Genomic DNA, 16465 nt, shown 5'->3' on the forward strand with positions numbered 1-16465 from the left:
TTTGGCAATTACTAATACTTCATTAGCAGGCTATTTAGTTAAATTATAGGGAAACCAGCCAACAAGTTAGGATAGCTAACAGTAGCCAATAGTGCTATAGCAGCTAACAGACTTTTGAAACACATGAGATAGCTACCAGTTGAACCTCGTTCTTGTATCATGCTGTTAGGCTTATTGCAAATTACAATGTATTTAGTACATCTGTAGCAGCTCTAGCTAACGCTACGGCTCTGGTGTCTGTAAGACAATACAGGAATCTAAAAGAGGATGGAACTCACTAACTCACTACAATATGTACTTAATGTCTCTATCATAGACTGTATATAAGTTCTATATATACAGTCTATGGTCTCTATGTCTTATTTTTCATTTTAGATGACAAAGCACTGGACTGTGGAAGATGTCTGTCCATCAATTTAATTGACGGCAAGATAGTCAAAGGTAATGGATACTATAAGAGTGAAAGATTAAGAATCACCGCACACTGATCACTATTAACTTAATATTTATTTTTGAACGAACAACGCGTTCAACTGAAGGTTTGTGCACAGGGACACCTATGGACTTTGATTAGTAATGGATACTATCTTTAAGTGTCCAATTTGTGATGTAAAGTTTTACCTTCCCAAATATTTACAACATCTACAGCTACTTCATCAGCATTTTCCTGATTTCTGCATTGTTTGCATTATATTTAATGTAAAGAAAGTCTATTTCATACTTGCATTAACAGAACAGCAAATTGATGGGGAGACTGCTGGGGTTGACAGAGGATGGTTGAACAACTGTTTCCTCTGATGAAACACAGTCTTGTTTTTGAGAGGTGGAAAAGTTACGCAAATCATCGTTGGTTCAGTGAGAATACTTCATTAATTTCTCCTGGTAAAGAGATTTTTTCATGAAGGTTTTTAGGACCACATGTTATTTTTTTTCTGCCTATAGACTTTTGTTATTTTTTTCCTGCCTATTGTTTAATAACGCTACTCTGCTACTAAAACCATGAGTAGGAAAATTCTAATTCCAATGATTGTTCTTTCAGGTACCCAAACCATAAAAAATACACTGATGTCCTGTGGTGTCTGATCACTAGATATCCATTTCTTAACGACCACAGCTCATCTGGTTATGCATGTTATTATGACCGCCGCGAAGCGAAGCGGCGGTCATATAGGTTTAGTCAGAATTTTTTCTTTTTTCTTTTTCGCATGCCCAAATTTCCGACACTGAAAGACCGGGGTACACGAAACTTGGTGGGCATGTAACCCCATATGGATAGCATGGAACCATCGTTTTTCGTTTTGATCTGTAGCCCCCCCGCTGGACTGAACCCCCCGAAAGGAGGGTAGGGCAGACACAGTTTTCTGTGAATATCTCGAGAACCGTAAGGTTTAGGAGGACCATTTTTTTTGTATGTTGATCTCAAGGGGCCATGTCAACCCATTCCATAACCACTCATTTCATGTATAGCGCCACCTAGTTAAACACAAAAAAGTAAAAATGAGGTGTTGTAATCACAGGTATCTGTGACCTAACATAGTCAAAAAGCACGAAATTGGAAGTGTTGAATCATTATGACACCCTCTGAATGCACGCCAAGTTTCGTGGAATTCCGTTCATGGGGGGCCACACAATAAATTAATTTATGTTTTTTATTTACTATAGGGTAGGGTAGACACAGTTTTCTGTGAATATCTTGAGAACCGTAGGGCCTAGGATGACCAATTTTTTCCGTATGTTTGCCTCCAGGGGTCATGTTAACCCATTCCATGTGCACACATGTGCATAAACAGATACACACGCACACACATACATTCACAGTAATCATACGTATGACACATACTCACACAGTAGACATATGTACGCATGCATGCACATGCACAAACACACATACGCAGACAAACAAGCACACACACCCACACACATAAACATAAACGTGTACACGCACGCATGCACACAATTCAAGAATTTCTCAGAATTATGAACAGGCAAGATGCTACGGAGCCCGTGAGGTGACATGAAAAAAAAAAAAAAACGAAGGTAAAAAAAAAAAAATACTGAGAAAAGGTATGTACTTGGGACAAACATTGACTAGGTTTGCGAGATCTTGAGTTTGTTTTGCGAGATCTCGAGTTTCTTTTGCGAGATCTCGAGTTTCTTTTGCAAGATATTGACTTTCTTTTGCGAGATATTTTGTTTGTTTTGCGAGATCTCGAGTTTCTTTTGCGAGATATTGAGTTTGTTTTGCGAGATCTCGAGTTTCTTTTGCGAGATATTGACTTTCTTTTGCGAGATCTCGCAAATCCATCAATGCAGAGCCACAAACGTCTAGAGAGCTTCAGTCACTGAAATTACGTTGCAGTGCCTTGTTTTGCCAGCATGCGGCGAACAAGAGCAAAACTAACGGGCTTCGCGCATAAATGCAGGCCAGGCTGCAGTGTCATTGTCGGCGAAATCACTGAAAGAGACGCAACGGGAGCAACAGCACCGGCCCGGTCTGGAGGGGAGGGGAGGGGGGGGGAGTAGTAGCCTACGTTAGACGTGACCTGTCAAGATGTGAGATTGAGAGATTCTGTTCTCGGTAGCGTAGCCAGAAATGTTCAAATGGGTGGCCATACAAACATTAATCATAGGCATGTTATATTTATGTGGAATTTATTGAAGGCATTTGATCATAGCTGACAAATTACGCAAAAACATTTCCAACTGGAGCAAAACAATGAATGTAGCTTCAGTGCGTCACATGAAACACAATTGATTGACCATATTGGACAACTTCAAAGCTTTATCATAGGCATGTTACATTCATGACATGAAAAGTGGAACTTATTGTACAAAAATGACACATTATGCTGTGGGCTAAACATTTTAAACTTGCGCAAAACTGCATGAACCCAGCATCGGTGCGTTGCATAAATTAAAACACAAATTGAAGCAACAGCTTGACCATCGGACAATCCTACTGCAAAGCCTTTTCATAGGCATGCAGCGTTTATGACATAAAAAGTGGAATATGAACGCATTTCATCACACCTGACAATTACGGAGCTGCCGGCTGTAGCCTACGCGATTTTACTGATTCTTGAACTATCAGCGCAGTGTTGACTTGCGCGTCTTTTTTAGATGGTGAACGTAAACGAAGGAAACCCTAATTGGACGGGCAAGACTGACAAGTAAACAGGCCTGGCCGCGGCTACGCGTATGCTTGGTAGGCAAAACTAGTGGGAAAATGGCTGTAAATAAATTGGTAGCCAGAAAAAAGAACATAAACAGAGGATACAAAATACAAAAAAGGAGGGAGAGAACGCAAAGAAGGTAGGCCTATGGTTCTTGGCTTCACATTCGGGCAATACACGAGTTCGAGGATACGGTAGGACAATGATGACATTAATACAGTAGCCCGCTGTGGCATGGTCGCTTGCAATTGTATGGTTCATCTATATTATTTTAACTAATTGATCTGAATTGCTTGATGTTTCTCCTGGTAGCCTGTGCTCGCCTGTGCTGTATAGACCATAATGGCTGTTGCGGTCGTGGGCGTGTTGCTCCCCGGCACAGAATAACGTAGAACCGGCCCTGTCAAAAGACTATCACTGTGCGTGTGTGCCGGTAACGTTAACTTCTGGTCTTGACTCACTGCAGAATGCAGCGGCTTGTTCACTGCACTGGAGAATACAGCTAAACAAGTTAAAGAAAGAGAAACGAAACTTCATATTTTCAAAGCCTCTGAAATCAAATTGACTACTGAAATCGAGCTTTAGGATGGAGTGATGTGTAGGAGCGATGACGCCCCCGCCCCCCCTCGGCTTTTTTCACAAATCGCACCCTGACTAGGTTGGCTTGTCAGTCAGTGTGGAACGCAACCTCAGACCAACGCAGATGCCAAAATAAGGAACTGCAACCTATTTCCAGTGGCTAAAGCTCTCCGGAACATTTCTAGTGGTTCTCATAATGCATTGATGGATTTGCGAGACTGGCAAAAGAAAGTCAAGATCTCGCAAAAGAAACTCGAGATCTCGCAAAAAGAAAGTCAATATCTCGCAAAAAAACCTAGTCAGTGTTTGTCCCAAGTACATACCTTTTCTCAGTTTTTTTTTTTTTTTTACCTTCGTTTTTTTTTTTTTTTCATGTCACCTCACGGGCTCCGTAAGATGCACATGCACAAACACACATACGCAGGCAAACACACAAACACACACACACACACACACACACATAAACATAAACGTGTACACACACACATGCACACAATTCAAGAATTTCTCAGAATTATGAACAGGCAAGATGGGGGTGGGGTTGTATAAAATTAATTTTACATGTGAAATCTATGAACTAATCATGTTTTGGTAGCCTACTTGTTGTCTAGCAGATACCAGTGAGAATTGAGTGTGGCTAATGCAATTTAGTGAGACAGTTAGAATCATATAGGCCTTTCAGCGTGATTTATTTTTGTGGAAAAAATGTGCTGGACTGGGCGGCGGTCATATTTTGTACCGCTCTGCGGTACATCTAGTTTTTTAACGTTTTGTTATGGAAAACATTATTCCTCAATTGAATTCCTATACTACTCTGACTCTGTCTGAGCCTCATAACAGGGCTGCCAACTTTTCAAAAAACCTTGGAGTGAGATTTGGTGGGGCCAACCAAAATTTTGCTGCGGAAATTTTTGTTTGGCTCATTCAGCATTATACCGTACAGTAAACAAAACGTACATCAGTGGTTCTCAGGTGTAGGGACCAGGCATGGACGGATTATGAACTTTCGGGCCTCTGGCCCACATGTATTAAGGGCTCCCCACTAATTGTCGCATATGTGGAAGGGGGGTTTGGGGGTCCTCCCCCAGAATTTTTTTCATTTGTTTGATGTGATTTCCTGTATTCTGGTGCATTTTGGTAGCTTAGAAATCTAGACACACCCTAGCGGCAGCAAATTACATTTTCTTCCAGGGCTAGTCTAGCAACTCTCCGTTGGCTTGTGAGCTCGAAAAATTAAACTTCTATCAGGCCTATCAAATCGTCTATAGAGTCGTTAGGGGGGCATAACATAATGATGGATGGCAGAGTTGCAACGGTTTGGCTTGAATTCCCTGCTACTTGAAAACAAAGAAGATGGATATTGCTGTTGGCCAACAGTGTGACACGAGTTAAGCTTGTTTTGAGATGGCAGATGACAAGTTTGAACTGTCCAACTAGCTCCGCTGGTGGGAAAACGCATGGGACTCAGTGCTGTCCTATTGCGTGCAGAGGGAATTTGAAAGACAACCGATTATCCGGCCACTCGGACTGAGCACTGCGAACGGTGAGTGCCCAGACCCTACATTTTAATGCATTTAGGGGATGGCCAATACTAAATTCAATCAGATTCATAGCCTACATCCTGATGTGTTGATATTGAGGCAATGATTCCATGCAAAGGCTTGGGCTTCAGGGCCCCCTGACACCTTGGGCCCCTGGGTCTGGGCCCAGAAGGCCCGTGCAGTAATCCATCCCTGGGACCAGGGTCCCAGAGTTAAATGAACATTGGTATCAAAGGGATCTAGCCTACTACTGGGACCATGGGCGTCGGAGGCATTGTGAAAGTGGGTGGGACATATCAGGGACAAAAAAAAATATTTTTTTGGACTAGATGCAATTTCCTAAATTCTGGTACATTTTAACAGGTTATTTAGATACTTCTATATAACAAAATAAAGCCAGCCTACGAAATTAATAAAAAGTAAATCATGCATAATTTAAAAATAACTCTACTTGGCTACGCAATAAGGTTTCCATTACAGCACCGCAGACGTTCAATGAACGCATGAAAGCGGATGGTTTGTTTGAAATCCCGACACTCTTTCAACTACATGAAACGTAATAGTGATCATCAAATACCTCCCCAGATTTCAGTGCCCATCAGTCCCAACATTTAACAATATAATCAAACAGTCCAAAAGTAAATGAAATATCAAACTAAACCGAAAATGTCATGCTTTTGAAGGCCTACCAGTATGCCGCTCCAAGAAACGCATGTCTCAAAATAAAACTTGCATAAGAAATAAAGGGCTGTCTCGAATACAATCCTGCCCCTAAAGGCCTGTACTTTGTCTTAAGACCCCGGCCATAATTTGAGGATTTACAGTATCTAAGTAGACAAACTGGCTTCAGATATCCAACAGAGTGAATAGAGATTGTGCAGTCTTAGCTGTGGTTAGTGACGTGATGCTGTTAATGGGGAGTTTTACATAGCCTAGCGTAAACCTACAGTATAGGTTATTATTTATTTGGCGTACCTATAAGGCTTTTTACCTTATCAAAAGTGAGGGGGATGACTGATCTCTTCAACACTGCGGGAGATTTGGCGCTTGTCACTGTGTGTGTGACAGAAGAGGAATGGGAGAATGCGTGTAACAAAAAAAAAAAAGTTTATGAGCGATTTACGCGCAAATGGGAGAATCCAATGAAAATTACAATGAAGCACTAAACAGATGCTGAAAACAGCACTGGTATTTCGCACGGCAAAAGTGTGTGTGTGGGGGGGGGGTCCAAACTAACAATTTTAAAAAGTGGGTGGGTGTTTTGTAAGAATTTAAGAATTGTTTGTATATTTTAACTTTTAAATGCATCAATCAGGTGCACTTTTAAAATAAATTCAGACTTGCTTATTTTTATGGAAATATTTGTGCTGTAGCCTAAGCTATTTTGCACTTCAGAATTATAACCATGCACACACAGGTGGAATAGTTATGTTGATATTGCAATAAGTTCACAACCACAAAAACATATGCTACATTTCACAGTTCAGAAATGTTCAAAAATGTGTGTACATTTCAGCACTTAATGAAATTATGCAGAAGTGGTCACCTGTGTTATTCAGCTAGTTTATTTAAGATAATATATTGGTCATTGCAATGGCCATAGCCTATAGCCTACATGCTATTCCTTTTTCAGGATGTACCCATATCTGCATGATGTGAATGTTTGCATATGGCTTATGTCAGGCTTTATATCAATATTTGTGTCTCGTTATTTGATTTTCTTCATATTTTTGCATTAATGTCACTAGGAAGCATGCCAATATAAATATATTCATTTATCTGTAATGGGATTGGCTGGAACCTGACAATATAAGAACCATGATAGTGGGATAATCTATGGCTGAGCAATTTACAAAAATGTATGTAGGCCTACTGACAAATAGTTTACATTAGAATACATTATAATTTCGCCCCAATGAGGCTATGTAGAAATGTGTTGCAATTTCAAAACCGGATTACTCAGAAACCACTTATTGCACAGAGGCATGCTTTATATCCTCGTATTCGGTACGGTTTGCTGTTTATTGTGATATTGGGTTTGCCACGTGTTGTGTGAAGGGTTAGTGAAATATTAAACCGAGAGTAATGGGTGTGCACTGTGTGCAAAATGCAAATATGATTAGCCTAAATTGCACGTCGGTTCAATGTTAATTTTCTCGCGAACCATTTATCACAGCAACTTGGCGCTAATATCATTGGAAAGCTTAGATTCCGCACGTTCACCTGATGTGTGACATCATATGTATAGGTTTAGTTTAGTTGAACCTCATCTGCCAGGTATTTTATCTACCAGGTTGACACTTCAGCGTGAAAAATACTCAATAATACTCAAAGCATACCTGAAGCCGGGGAAATGCGGGGGGAATGCGCCTGGGACGGCTTCTGAAGTAGCATCGCAAATGAGAGAAAATTTAGAAAATTCCACAGATAGGGGGTGCTCTTGAACCCTCTCACCGTCTCTGAAAGCATAACCGTGGCTCAACAGGTAGATCTATAGATAGGCTAAACTAATTTTTCATGCATCTGACCTATGCATCTAATGCATCTAATGTAAATCCTCATGGTTGAGCGTGAGAAATCGGGGGTGTGGCGTGTGAGTGTGTGAAACTAATCAAATGCGTGTGTCTCTCACGGCCAATGCGTGAGAGTTGGCACCTATGCTCATAATTCATGTCTTTACTCAAAGGAGACCCTGCTGGAGTGTCTTAGGAATAAGTTCAAAAAGGAAAGGTCTCCTTTGATAAACTTGACGACGGTGCAGGAGATGAAGAGAAAGTTTGGTGTCAGAAGACAAAGAATTGTGGACCATGTGCCTCTGGAGGACCCACCTGGACATCAGGTGCCATTTTTACATTCTTGCTTGTCTTTAGCCCGTTTGTTTTCTTGTCTGTATGTCTATATGCTAGCTAGTCACAGTAGCCACTGTTTGTCAGTACAGATATCTTAATATTACACATTTCTCTTTGCTAATTTCAGAGAGCAAAAAAGTGCAGAGTGGGGGTCCAGATGTCTTCTGATTACGAGCCAACACAAGAGGTTTGTAATATGTTTGTGAATGAAATGTTGAATCATACAGCAGTTAGGTCCGGCTACATTATTTATTTATTTATGATTGAATGAAAGACTATCTGGCTTGAGAAAATTTATATTATCATTGCTCACATACGTAAATTCAGTTTTGCATTCTCTGCATGTCTTTTTTTTTTCAGATTATGTTGGACTTTGAAGCAGTTGGGGAGGACTACCACAGCTTTCAAGAGCATATAAACGCCATAAACAATTAGTTGTGCCGTCGTCAGCCAGATATTAGTCATATAATGGACAGGATGAGGCAAACTGTCTATAAGAGGGTAGAGCAAATGGGAAAGCCAACTGAGGAGGGGATGGAGATGTTCCCATTTCTTTGGGTGCCAGAGCTGGTGAGTAGCAAAGTCTTATAGTAGTATTAGAGTTCAGTGCTGTTCAGGAGTAAGTTCTATAACCATTTATTGGTAACTACAATTTGCTCTGTTTTGTTTTGTTTGTTCATTTGTAGATGCATCATGAAATGAAGTTGCGGTTTGGACTGGACTTAGAGCTAAGCCTGCATAACACCCTCAGTATATTGACCCCTAACTTCATCAGAGTGGCTGACAGTGGGAGTCAGAGGGAGATGCTGTCAAGCCTACGAGATACTAACACAGATGGTAAGTCACCAGCTTCTTCTTTTCCCTTGCACCCTTCAATTATTTAATAATAATAAGATCATTAAACTATGAAATTTCAGACCTTCAAAAAAGTGCTGCTGTCCTAATTTTACCTGCCCTTTTTAAGGAGGATGCCAAGTTTCTGTATTGTTTAGACGAGGTATTTGATGTTTTTAACATTACAATTAACATTGCTTTATGTTGTCAGTTCACATCATAGACTCTTACAGGAGATCCCTTGTACATTTCTCATTTGCATAGGAACCACTGAGCGTGTTTCCAACCATCATCTTCCAGGGTGGCGATACTCCCCTCCTTGCCAGGAGAGCATCCATAAAGATGGATGGCATCACAATAGCAAGTGGAGAGATGGATGTGCCACATGCACTCCAATGCCTGCTGGAGGTGTATTACATCTTTGGTGTGGAGTACCACCACATGCAGATTAAGCACACATTGGCTTTTGCAGAGCATTATTTGTTCAAGATACCAAGTCAAAAAAGAGTGTCGACTCCTGTCTGGAGACTTTATAATCAAATTTGCTAGTCTTCGTTAATATTACCTTTTATTATATTACCGGTATATATTTAATAAATTTGCTTGATTATTTCTAAATCTGTGTGTGGCCTTCATGTTTTTATGTGTAGAGCCAGGCACAACTCTTAAACAAAGGTTTGTGTAACAAGTTAATGGGTATATTTTCATTTAAAGTAAAAGCCTCCCTCTTTCCTAAACAATTTTACAAGTATTATTGATAATCACTATACAATATATTAATCAGTGATCACTAGTAACCACTATCATTATTTATGATTAAACATTAAAATATGATCAACAAGTAATAAAAGGTTTTGGGGGAATGAATGAACCTCTTAAAAGGTACTATTTAGAACCCTTTTATAAAAAATGAAAGAACCCCTAAGGGTTCTTTATATTGAACCCTCTGGAATGGTTCTATATGGAACCTTTTGAGGGTGCCATATATGTACCAAGTTATAGAACCCTTAAAGGTTCCATTTAGAACCTTTTGTTTTAAGAGTGTAGTGGGAGCCAAAAGGCTCAATAGTTAACTAGTGAACACATTTTAGCTTCACTAGTTAACTAGTGAGAGCCAGAAATGTCTACTAGTTAACTAGTAAAGGCCAAAATGCATACCAGTCAGCTAGTTGAAGGCTTTTGGGTCTCACTAGTTAACAAGTGACAGACAAAAATGTGCACATGTTTACTAGTGAAGGCAAAACACCTCACTAGTTAACTAGTTGCAATAGGTCAATGTCACTAGTTAACTAGTGAACCATAAATGGCTGACTAGCTAGCTAGGTGATGGCAGTAGGCTCACTAGTTAACTAGTTGATGCATCATTTGTTCAAACTAGTTAACTAGTGAGGTCATACATGTATACTAGTAAACTAGTTCAACACAAAAGTGGCGCAGAATTCAAATTAGGAGGCAGAGAATTCCGGAAATTGAGGCTTTCTATTGGCTCCCTATGTCCAAATAGAACATGACAACCAATCACAGTGCAGAATTTCTCAAAATCCCACCCACAACATGCATGTGGCACACAAGTTAACATGCTGGCCAAAGGAACTCTAGCTAGTAAACTAGTGGCTTCAGTGTGACACTTACATGTAAACTAGTGAAGGCAGAACTGCTCACTAGTTAACTAGTGAAGACACAAATGCCCACTAGTTAACTAGTAAGGTCTAAAAAGTGTCACTAGTTTACTAGTGTGCACCAAAACAGCCACTAGTGAACTAGTGATGGCAATTTCCATTCGACTAGTTAACTAGTGAGGTGCAAAAAGTGTCACTAGTTTACTAGTGTGCCCCAAAATGCCCACTAGTTAACTAGTGAAGGCCATTTCAGCCCCACTAGTTAACTAGTGAGATGCCAAAATGGTCACTTGTTAACATGTAAAGGCCAAAATACCCACTAGTTTACTAGTGAGGGTTTTGTGGGCCTTACTAGTTAACTAGTGGCATGCATATTTTGTTCGCTAGTTAACTAGTTACACCTAAAAACACAAACAAGCTGACTGTTTTTGTCCACTATTTAACTAGTGGAACAATTTAAGTCTCACTAGTTTACATGTGTGGCAGTGAAGCAGCTTACTAGTTAACTAGTGCGCACAAGACACACACTAGTGGCTGTTTTTGGAGCTATCTAGTTCACTAGTAATGCAAAAGGTACTGTTACTAGTTAACTAGTGACACATTGGACTTCACTAGTTAACTAGTTGACATATTTGGCCTTACTAGTTTACTAGTAATGGAACAGGACATGCTCACTAGTTAACTAGTGAGCATATCTGCATTATTAATGCCTTTCACTAGCTTATAGAGGGCATTTTGAGCCTTACATGTTAGCTAGTGAAGACAAAACACTATTATGGAAAGCCGATTGAGCATTTATTCTGATATCTTGATATCAAGCATAATTGTCATGTACATTTAAGCCATTTTTGTCAACTAGTTAACTAGTGAGCCATGTTTGTGTGAACTAGTTAACTAGTGAAGGGCCAAAATATGCACACTAGTTAATTAGTGGGAGCCAAAAGGCTCACTAGTTAACTAGTGAACACATTTTAGCTTCACTAGTTAACTAGTGAGAGCCAGAAATGTCTACTAGTTAACTAGTAAAGGCCAAAATGCATACCAGTCAGCTAGTTGAAGGCTTTTGGGTCTCACTAGTTAACTAGTGACAGCCAAAAATGTGCACATGTTTACTAGTGAAGGCAAAACACCTCACTAGTTAACTAGTTGCAGTAGGTCAATGTCACTAGTTAACTAGTGAACCATAAATGGCTTACTAGCTAGCTAGGTGATTGCAGCAGGCTCACTAGTTAACTAGTTGATGCATCATTTGTCCAAACTAGTTAACTAGTGAGGTCATAAATGTATACTAGTAAACTAGTTCAAGACAAAATTCACACTAGTCAACTAGTGGCGCAGAATTCAAATTAGGAGGCGGAGAATTCTGGAAATTGAGGCTTTCTATTGGCTCCCTATGTCCAAATAGAACATGACAACCAATCACAGTGCTGAATTTCACGAAATCCCACCCACAACATTTGCATGTGGCACACAAGTTAACATGCTGGCCAAAGGAACTCTAGCTAGTAAACTAGTGGCTTCAGTGTGACACTTACATGTAAACTAGTGAAGGCAGAACTGCTCACTAGTTAACTAGTGAAGACACAAATGCCCACTAGTTAACTAGTGAGGTCTAAAAAGTGTCACTAGTTTACTAGTGTGCACCAAAACACCCACTAGTGAACTAGTCACGGCAATTTCCATTCGACTAGTTAACTAGTGAGGTGCAAAAAGTGTCACTAGTTTACTAGTGTGCCCCAAAATGCCCACTAGTTAACTAGTGAAGGCCATTGCAGCCCCACTAGTTAACTAGTGAGATGCCAAAACGCTCACATGTTAACATGTAAAGGCCAAAATGCCCACTAGTTTACTAGTGAGGGTGTTGTGGGGCTTACTAGTTAACTAGTGGCATGCATATTTTGTTCACTAGTTAACTAGTTACACCTAAAAACACAAACAAGCTGACCGTTTTTGTCCACTAGTTAACTAGTGGAACAATTTAAGTCTCACTAGTTTGCATGTGTGGCAGTAAAGCAGCTCACTAGTTAACTAGTGCGCACAAGACACACTAGTGGCTGTTTTTGGAGCTATCTAGTTTACTAGTAATGCAAAAGGTACTCTTACTAGTTAACTAGTGACACATTGGCCTTCACTAGTTAACTAGTTGACATGTTTGGCCTTACTAGTTTACTAGTAATGGAACAGGACGTGCTCACTAGTTAACTAGTGAGCATATCTGCATTATTAATGCCTTTCACTAGCTTATAGAGGGCATTTTGAGCCTTACATGTTAGCTAGTGAGGACAAAACACTGTCCATAATGAACTAGCAGGAGAAAAATGCCATTCACACTAGTAAACTAGTGGAATTTGAATAAATACACAAACGGCTTGCATTTTGTGCAACTAGTTAACTAGTGGGACGTAACATTGTCCCACAGTTAACTAGTGCGCAATGTCGCACTTACATGCAAATGAAGAAGGCGGAACAAGGATTTTGATTGGTCCATTTAGGACTCAGAAACCTAGAAAACATGGCTGACTTCATCCAGGCTGTTCTAAGAGCAAACTTTTATAAACTAAGATCGTTTGGGCATAAAAATATGTTTTGATAACACGTCTAGTGACAAAGTTGTGGTGTATTGCTATAATCTTCGTTCAGTTAACCCTTACGAGCCCGACCGTTCTAATTTCGTTACAAAAGTAACGATGGCCAATCGTCTAATATCTCAGCTGTCCAATGACTGATTTTATTTCTGAAATCTTCCCCGTAATGCTGACAACATAAGCTTCAATTTGATATGATTGGTTAAGGGGTTTATGGCGCGAAATGTTTTGTATCCTTGAAGATGAGTCTTGAAAAAATATTTTCACTTGAGTCGGTGCATTTGACGTGGACAGCCGGATGCCACCTGCACTTAAGTTGGAGTTTACCTTGACTGGAAACCACACAGCTGGATAAACTGAGGTAATATTGTTTTTACATCGGTTCTAGTTATGGTTTATCTTAATTTGAAGTCCTTAAATCATGTTATTTGACAGTAATTCTCATCAGCGTCAACATTATGGCTTAGCGGGGGGCTAGTGCATCGTCACGTAACTTTAGCTAGCAGCTAACTGTATAATTCTGAACTGCTTGCAATATTATCGTTTGCTTTTGATGTCAGTTATTTTCATTTGACAGTTTCATTTAAAAACCTGTTAGTATATAACCTGTAGGTAAGTTTGTTTTCTAGTACCAATTTGCTTGTTAGGTAAGCATTATTTTATTTTGGCAAGATAGTATAGCAAACCAAAGCTGAATAAATCAAGGGGCGCCGCGTTTCTAAGTGGCGTTCTCTTACATGAAATAAGTTGAGCGATATTTTTACTCCTCTCAATATGTAACATTAGTTGTAGAAAATAAGATGTGAAATCACATATTCTGTCAGAAATGTAATTAACTTACTGCCTTTCCTCCGGTTGTTATCTGTAGTGCAGTCTGTAGTGAACTATTTTAGCTTGCTAACTTCTAAATGACAAACATCAGACGTGCTTGTCTCAACATTTTCTAAGATGGCATGACTTGAAATAGATGAAGCGCAACTCCTCTCAATATTTAGTTATAAAAAACATGATGTGAAATCACATATTCTGTCAGAAATGTCATTATTGCATTTCAGCAGTTTGTTACTAGGTGAAATGTAATCTGTCTTTATCTTGATGCCAGCCAGGCAATCAGATTTAGGGTAGCTAAACCCATTTGTAATACAATGACTTTTCATAGGCCTACTTAGAAATATTTCGAGTATATTCTGAGGATGCTTCAATAGTTTAGGCTACCTCTTCTTTTGTGTGCATACATGCACAAATCTGTAGTTTTGTGATTTTATTTTTTACATTAATAATGGTATTTGTATGATTTTGCTCTTGTTTTAGATGGAGGATGACAAGACCTACACAGACCTTCTCGCAAGCCTGAAGAGGTAGCTGACTGCTCATGAGCTTGCGCTCACAATGCTGAAGACCATGAGGGGATGGAGGAAGAAGGTATAGATTTATGTGCCGTGCGTAGGATGGTGCAGACTAAAAAACTGTGTGAAATAGACTTGTTATGTTCTTTTTTACTCACATTGTTGTCCCAGGCATATGTGGTTATACCAACCGGAAGGAATGGGAGCTTGTGCTTAGTAGGCCATCGTATGCAAGCAGTGCAGGGGCATGGGACAAAGACCCCAGAAGAGTTTCACAGGTTTCTGGGATTGATCATTTACATGGGGTTCACTTCCCTACCTAATATCCATTGCTACTGGGGAACCAAGTCTTGGCAGGGATCAGGGGACATTGACCAAATGATGAATACATATTGTGTACTCCAAAAAACGCAGAATACCAGAAAGCACTTTTTCTCCATTGACATTGCCGTTGTCAGTAGCTTCTTGTTTTTTCAAGTTTGACAATGCAATGCAGAATCTGGTGTTGAACCTAGGTTTGGTAGCTACAACCAGAAAGAATTTGGAGGAAATCTATCACAACAGCTGGTAGGCATTTCCGTTGAAATTTCAGCCTCACCTTCAGCTGCTCCAACTACTACTCTGTTGTCTTTCCATCAAGTACATATTCCTGTACAGCAGGAGCTTGTTATAAAAAACGTACATAATAAAACTAAAGTAGCTTGTATGGCCCTGGAGTGTAACAGTAGGCGAATTTGATTTATTGATAACAAATTGCTGTCAGATTTGGCATTCTGCAAAAGGGGATGCGTTTAGTAATGAGTCATAGCTCTTCTGTGTTCAACCTTCAGGTTCCCCACCTATCCTCCTCTGTAAGTGTGTGTGTATGTGGGTATGAGTTTGTGTGTATATGTGTGTGTGTGTTTATTCTCCACAGGCTTGTTCTAAGTATGTAATCCACTTTCAAATGTTTAGAACACATTGAGTTTTGAGTGATGTTGATTGTATTCCTAGCTTTTCATGAATAATAATACATTTTATATATGTATATAATTTTCATATTATACTGATTTATATAAGGAAGTTGTATTTGTTGAATCAAATGTATTTTATGTCTCTTTTCCAAAATGGTCTTCAATGAATACAGTATACTTACTTCCTGTATTACTGGTAAGGTACAGTATGTTTTTTTTTATGTCATTCTTATTGACTGTAGCATTTGCTTATATACAAATAAATGGTTTATTCTTATAGACCAAATACATCTAAAACATTGTTTCTGACTTGATTATTAGTTTTTATGCATACTTTTATGTTGTTGGTGAGAAAGTGAATGTGAATTCTGTCAACATTCTAAATCCCGTTTCCTGCATTTTTTTACACTGATCACTAAAATTATCATAACTTTTGAAAGGTTAATGATATTCCAATACAGTCTTTTTTGTTAAATAGCCCACTACTTGCTGAACATTTCATACACTATATTTTTCTCTATCTTGTAGAGAAATATGATGAAAATTCATTTTTATGTGAATGAAATTAAATTTTGACACATTCCGGATATACATTTGGAGAGGATTTTCAAATACTGTTCATTACTATATCAACATTACCATATGTATTTTACATCATTTCATAGAACTGATCCTTCTGATTACAATGGTATGTATTATACTCAAGAAGGTTTTTTGTGTGAGGAGGTCATCCAGCACCAAAAATGGAATGTTCGGCACGGGCACGAAAGGGTTAATGTCTACAATCTTTAGTTTTTCAGTTATTAGTCTGAAAATCGCGATAAAACTGGAGGCATTTGTATATGGTTGCCTAGCAACGAAACCTTTCAGTAACATGAACATTGATGATAGCATTGCTGATGTGGCAAGTCTAGCTCAAGTGGTTCAGCAGCAGGAGATCATGTGGGAGACCAGGGTTCAATTCCTTAGAAGTGCATGACTTTTTT

The 16465-nt window shown here is 39.3% G+C and overlaps 1 long non-coding RNA gene across 1 annotated transcript; it reads left to right on the forward strand.

Moving 5' to 3' along the window:
- The first annotated feature begins 350 nt into the window (after window positions 1-350).
- LOC143110201 (uncharacterized) lies at window positions 351-8973 on the forward strand. Its single transcript, XR_012984089.1, has 6 exons — window positions 351-441; window positions 734-882; window positions 7980-8132; window positions 8270-8329; window positions 8503-8712; window positions 8829-8973. It is a non-coding gene; the product is annotated as an uncharacterized LOC143110201 (long non-coding RNA).
- The last annotated feature ends 7492 nt before the right edge of the window (window positions 8974-16465 follow it).

Source organism: Alosa pseudoharengus, unplaced genomic scaffold (genome assembly GCF_046254945.1).
Source record: "Alosa pseudoharengus isolate Yale_2024_CS ecotype anadromous, Long Island Sound unplaced genomic scaffold, YU_APseudo_1.1 YU_APseudo_1.1_scf_7, whole genome shotgun sequence".
Classification (NCBI taxonomy): domain Eukaryota; kingdom Metazoa; phylum Chordata; class Actinopteri; order Clupeiformes; family Clupeidae; genus Alosa; species Alosa pseudoharengus.